Raw genomic sequence first — 5366 nt, 5'->3', positions numbered from 1 at the left:
TTCTTGCGGAGGGAGAAAACATTCAGTCAAGGCAGAAGAAGAAGAAGCAGTAGTTAGAAATTGGCCGGTGACTCAAAGGTTAGTCCATATTTTTATTTTTATTTCTTCAATTACAAAAGGATTAAAAAAGATTTAGCTTTTTCTACTTCAAAATAACTATTGCATGACTATAATTCAAAGTGATAGATTACTGACTAATATAAGAGCAAGCTAGCAGTGGATACCTTTGTCTTGACTCTAGCAGTTAGTTGAACATGGAGTCCTTTTTTTCTTCTTTTTTATATTGGCTTACAGCTTTATTGGATCAGTAATTGAAATTGGCCAAAACTTATAATTAATGTATATTTCCATCTTTTTTTTCACTAATTTAGATTATCGTTTGGTTCTGAGTTCAGCTGCTTCTTCAATTGCATGTCTTCTTGCGGAAGGGAAACGGATCGGCCAAGGCGGAAGAAGAAGGGGAGACAGTTGGAAGTTGGCTGGTGACTCTTCAAAGGTTAGTATAAATTAGAATCTCCAATACATGATTATTTTGTGCACCCTGATTTCAAATTCAAAAACTTTCCCACACCCAACCATTGAAGATTCTATTCTTCTCTCTTTCCTTCTTCAATCAAATTATCTATTTCATGTCTAAATCTTTGTGATTGTTTTAGTGACTAAAAGAGAATTAGAAGCAAAAGAAGAAGAAATAGTCTTGCAGGAAGGACAAATTATTATTATTGCACTAATTATTTAATGATATTTTTTAAGTTTGGGAGTGCCATATTTGTGATTTTCAACTCAGTTGACAAGTTACATTGCATTTATTATGTCATTGTGGTTGCTCAGCCTGAAACACTTATCAAGTATGTTATTTTATCCATAGACCCTTTTTTTATAAAATCAATCTTCCATTTTTTTTGTGTGTTTTTTTTAAAGATCAGCTCATAAATAATTTTCATTAATTATTTATATTTTATGTCAAATAGATACATTCCAATCAAAGAGATTCTAATTTAATATGATGGTCTCAAGAGGGAAGATGACACAGTTCTCTTTTGAAGATGATGCTATTTCAGAATCCACACTCCCTCTGCATCAACTCCAACTTTTGAGATTTCTACATTGGAGGTACCTACTACTACTATTACACTTACTAAATTGAGACATTGGGAAATTAATCTATTACATGAAATTTTTTAATTAGTTTCCAATGGATTTGAAGGTGTGTTTTATGCAAAAAGAATTTAAAATGACTTATAAGAACTCCTTCTTTTGTTCTGTAATAGCGTTTTTTTTTATAGTGACTACTAATTTTATTATTGTCATTTTTTTTTGTCAAATTATTTTCTTCAAAGTCAAAGCTCCATGCCTCCTTGAATTCTTTCTTTTTTCAGGGGATGACGATAAGATTAAGCCTACATATAAAGACGTAAATGTAGTAGTGTTTCTAGAGTTTGTTTAAGGATTCAGTGGGCAAATTTAAAAATATTAAAACTAAAAGCTCATTTAAAAGGGCTGTTTTCTTGCTATATTTTCGAATCAAATATATCATTGATTTTTTCATGGGATTGAATCTATTTTTGCTTTTTAGAAATTTAGTTGTACACGTATATTTTTCTAATAAATTTACGTAAATTGACTGCTATAATGCAAACCACAAATTCTTCGAATATGTATGAGTTTTTTAAGTGATAAGGATGATTATAATTAGAAAATATGAAGATGAAGATTACATTCAATTTTATTGTTTAAAAAATTATTGAATTATTACATGGTATTGAGAATTTTAATTTTCTATCTTTCAATCTTTACTTAAATTATTAATTTCAAGTTTGAATATTTGTGGTTGTTTCAGTGGCTGAAACATAATCAAACACAAAAGAGAGAAGATGGGAGAGGTGAAGGTGTTGAACAAATACTACCCACCTCTGTTGTAGCGCTTGACCTGAAGCATACACTGGGTAAGACGAAATTTTGTTTTTACTACATGTTTTGCCTTCATCAGAGCCATATTTTAGTGAATAACAATGCTTATTCCGATTTTCGAATTGTTAAGTCATTGCTAAAATTTGTCTTTTTCCCTTTTAGAGGGTAGTAATATATGTGTGCAACAATCTCATAATTGTTTGTGATGAATTAATCCCCTTACTTATAAGATGTTTGTATATTTGTCTATGTGAACTTTGGGGAGAAATTAATGCCAATGTTTCATTTTAAATCATTAATTTTCTTTCTTTCTTAGATGCTGAAACAGTGGTGCATATTGGGGGTTGCTCTTTCAGGTGTTGTTGGTTAGGAATGCAACTGCTCTAACTCTTTCATGAGAGCTAATATCCATTCTGTTGTGTTTGCTACCCATTAAAAGAGAGGCTCAGCGGCGTTGGTGTTGCTGCTATAGTGTTAAGGCAACAGCTCTGTAACAAGATGGTGATGCCAAAAAGCTGATACTGGATAAGTATTCTCACTACATTTTTGTAGACCAAGCATTTTTTTTCTATGCAATTTTATATTTTTTGTTATTGTTTGCCGGCAATTTTAATTTGATTTTCAACATTTGTTGCAATTTGCTGAAGTCATTAAAAAAGATTATCTCAATGAAGATTGGTTACATTTTACTGCTCATCCATGGTACATTAACTTGGATATTCTTTTCAAATATTCTTTTTGTATAAGCTTTGCTAAAAGAGCAATTAAAAATCTTCATCATAAACAAACATATTTTTATTTCTTCTAATATGGTGAATCCCGCTTGCTTGGATGAGTTCCACTATACATGAAACTAAGCTTTTCCTGTTTACTAAGAGAAACATCTCATTTTAGATCTATAGGAATTTACAAATGATAGTTAATTTATTTCAGATTTTGAAAAGATTCTTCTCCTTCCATAATTTGGTGAAGTTCCTCAATGGGCTGTTGTTGGTGAGCATTTCTTTTTGTAGTACTTCAAAAGGTTTTGATATATATATATTACAGAAAATGCTAAAATATCATAGGAGAAAGGTGGTTTTTTGTGTGTTATTTTTCAACTGGTCTTTTTTAAGACTATTCAATTGACCTTGAGAAAGTAGTAATTAAAATTGTCCATAATAAACGGTAGTTTTTCCATTTTTTGAGAATATTATTGAATGAGGTGACTTATTTAAGGGTGATGAAGGGAGATGGCAGAGGAGAAGGTGGTGAATAAGTACTATTAACTTGATCTGTTGAACTATATATTGGTAATATGAAATGAATTTAATTTCATTAGTATCATCTTACATCCATTGAATTTTTCAAATGATGTAAAATAAAAATAAAGTCATTGAGTTTAGGGTTTAATTTGAAGTATTTTGGTTAATATATTTCCTATGAGAAGTGTGAATGTGAATATCTTTTAGATACTTAATTTGTTTTTGTCCTTAATTTTTAAATCTGTAAGCTATTTGTGGTGGTAACTGTTATGATAATTTGTTCTCAACTTTTGGTGCTAATCAGTAGCGCGTGGTTTTGGATTTGGCGATGCAATTGTAGTGGAAGTAAGTCTATCACTTTTAAGTAGTAGGAGAAATGGAAAAATCATGATGTTTTTTCTTTTTTTGAATTACTTGCTGCCTCTGGATTCGTCATTTTATTTTAAGTTTAGGACTAGGTGTAACAAATCATAAGAAACTATGCAGTTTATTATCTATAATTCTTTAGAAAGCTATATCATTTCACATCATGTAATGACTTTAAAAGCTTTGACTCCAATGATATTATGTTTCTAATTCCAAGTTGTTCAACTTGCAGTTAAGTGAGTTTGTAATGGAATTTTAGAACAAGGAGAATTACACAAAAAAAAAGTATAGAGCAAAGAGGATAATATATTTAAAGAAGGTTACTCATGTACAATTTTATATTTAAATTCCATGCTTTTACAGTTTTTATTGTATAGAATTTGTTAGATTCTTACTTTTCTTATTTTTACTAGAAATTGTTTTCTTAAATTTTGAATAATTTTCTTTTTCATTACTAGTTTAGGTGATTGAATATTTACCTAATTTGCTTTTAATTGATCTAAATTATAATGAATAAATACTTTGTGCAAAGAGATCTGTTATTATGAATAAATTGTTTATAAGCTGGCTATAAGGGACTTTTATAATGTAGTAATGAGATTAAGTAACAATTTAGATCTTCAAAATAGTTTTACATTCAAGTGAATTTTTGTTTTCTGTTATTATTTTCGCTGTTTTGTACTGGACAACAATATGCCTTCAAATACTATTTAATATACTGTTATGGATTTATGATTCAAAATATAGTGTATTTGCTATTTTTAAACCTATAAAAGTAATAGATGGTTGAGGATAACTAGGCACCAGCATAAAGTGGCGACTTTGATTTTTTTTAACTATGATGAATGTAACCCATGTATGTACAAACTAAAAGTACTATATTCTTTTTACAAATTCATTTTCAATTAATTTCAGGTAAGCAACAAGCCATATAACTTTTGTTGAGATGCTGATAAATCACATTAAAAGTAAAGGCTATTGTTTTTTTTAGTTGTGAATTTCACATATGATGATGCAAATACTATCGAATATTTATTAATCGAGTAAAGTATTGTTTTTGTCTCCAACATTTGGAGTAAAATCTTATTTGTGTTTCTAACATTTAAATTGTCTTATTTGTATTACTAACATTTATGAAAGTGATTTAATGTTATCCTGTCGTAAATTATACATCATGAATTATAGTTGGAGTTTTGAGAATCTCTTCTTGAAATTAATAGATGTTTTGGATAGAACTGATAATTCACTCTGAATAATAGCTCATCAAAAGTATCCCTAACTTTTAAAAGTTGCAAGTATAATCACATGAGCTTTTGATTTATCAAATGCAAAATGAGGTGCTTATGCTTTTGAAAAGCAGAAGCATCTCTTCAAAAAGTTTTACTAAATTAAGTCTAAGTCTGTTTAAAATTATACCTTCAAAATTTTCACAAATACAAAATCAAATTATTAAAATAAGTATTACATTATATTATCATATGTTCAAATTCTTCCTGTGATAACAAATGAATTTTGACAAGATATTATTAATGCATCAATTGGTTCTTTTTATCTATGGCATGAATATAAGTTATTAACTTTAGAATATGAGATTAAGGTTTTCAATAGAACAAAGAGAATCTATATAATGGATCCTTGATTTGATAGAAAGAAAGCTTGCACATTCAGAAAATGAATACAATGAAATGTCTATACGTCTTAAACTCTTAATTACAAATTTTGATTACTCAATTCATGCAATCGTTGAATTAAGCATGTTTAATTAATAATGATTTAGAATTATTAGTTATATTATTGTAATCATATTTCCAAACTCAATAAATGTATATAATAAACGTATTATTA

The 5366-nt window shown here is 28.6% G+C and overlaps 1 long non-coding RNA gene across 1 annotated transcript; it reads left to right on the top strand.

Annotated features, from left to right (window-relative positions):
- On the top strand, positions 394 to 1514 carry LOC110266356. Its single transcript, XR_002353645.1, has 3 exons — positions 394 to 496; positions 972 to 1113; positions 1380 to 1514. It is a non-coding gene; the product is annotated as an uncharacterized LOC110266356 (long non-coding RNA).

The sequence above is a fragment of the Arachis ipaensis genome, chromosome B09 (genome assembly GCF_000816755.2).
Source record: "Arachis ipaensis cultivar K30076 chromosome B09, Araip1.1, whole genome shotgun sequence".
In the NCBI taxonomy this organism is placed as follows: Eukaryota; Viridiplantae; Streptophyta; class Magnoliopsida; order Fabales; family Fabaceae; genus Arachis; species Arachis ipaensis.
Note: the sequence above shows the minus strand (reverse complement) of the source record. Positions and strands in the feature narration are given on the sequence as shown.